Source organism: Otolemur garnettii, unplaced genomic scaffold (genome assembly GCF_000181295.1).
Source record: "Otolemur garnettii isolate 467f Iridium unplaced genomic scaffold, OtoGar3 scaffold00013, whole genome shotgun sequence".
Taxonomy (NCBI): Eukaryota; Metazoa; Chordata; class Mammalia; order Primates; family Galagidae; genus Otolemur; species Otolemur garnettii.
The window spans coordinates 30,382,563-30,383,717 of NW_003852408.1; the positions used below are offsets into that span (position 1 = coordinate 30,382,563).

The window sequence follows — 1,155 nt, forward strand, 5'->3', positions numbered from 1 at the left end:
GGGGGACTTGGCCCTTAAAAACCGTGAGGAACCTTCTCTGGTGCCTCTTTTTGGCTTGCTCGTTGTGTGGTGTTTCCTTGACTCTGTTGTGGGGTGTCCTGCAGGCATTTCTAGCCATTTCGTTGTGTTAGAGGAAAGGAAGAGGTGGGGGGCTGTCCGTGCGAGGCTCTTCCTCTCTCCCCAGAAGGAAGACACAAACTTTTGTGGACCTCAAAGAATTAAAAACTATAAGAAGATGCTTCCAAGCAGAGATGTTAAAATTCACCTGCCTTCTGGATCTCTAAGGGTCTCCTAATAAATGAAAGAAGCCCTCCCCTTCCTGCCCTGACCCCTCCAGGGGTCCTTTAAACACCTTGACTGAGATGTGGGTGGACAGCATTTCACTATTTGGCCGCTCACACCCTGACCACACTCACCTGCATTTCTTCTAACCCTTGGCTACTCTCTGCTCTGCTGCAGCTACCGCACTCTGGGCTCATGGCTCAGTAGGGGTGTGGGGCAGAAAGGAGAGGAAGGGACTTCCCTTGCGTCCCCAAAGCTTGGGCCAGTGGGACAAGTCAGAAAGGGCGAGGCTCCCGAATGAGTTATAGAAGAGTGTATGGTGGCTGCTGGTGGGGGAGACTGGGTATAGGACAGAGAGGCTGGAGGGAGCCATGAGTTCCGAGGCTCTGTGGTCTGTGTCCTTTCTTGGGCCAAGTCCTAGGGTGAGGGGGTGGGGATGACCAAACCTATTAGGTTTGTGGGGTGGAAGGGCTGAGGGAGAGAGGGGCCAGACCCTGGAGAAGCCATGTGCCTTGGGAGACAGCTAGAGATTCAGGAGAGGAAGGGGATTGGGAGGGCACCAAGGGCTAACTAGAGGCCTGCATGGGTTGATGGCAAGGACTGGAGGGAAGGATGCAGGGGGAGGGGCAATGGAGAGCCTCTGCCCTTGTCTCATGGGCTCCCCACGGAACTCAGATAAGACCCAGGGAAAGGAGGACTCCATGGGCTGTGATAACATGTCAACCAATTCTGTATGATGGGGACTCAACAGAAAAAAATAAGTCGATAAAGACAAAAGTTCCATCTCTTGTCTTTTTGAATTTGAGGTTCAAGGTATGTTACCAGATAAAATGCTTCCACACATCAGGCTCAGCACTAGCTGCGTTAGAAGAA

General features: G+C 52.4%; 1 protein-coding gene across 2 annotated transcripts in view; it reads right to left on the reverse strand.

Moving 5' to 3' along the window:
- Positions 1-1,155, reverse strand: part of AOX2 (aldehyde oxidase 2) — a 74,417-nt gene that overhangs the window by 72,607 nt on the left and 655 nt on the right. The window lies entirely within an intron of this gene.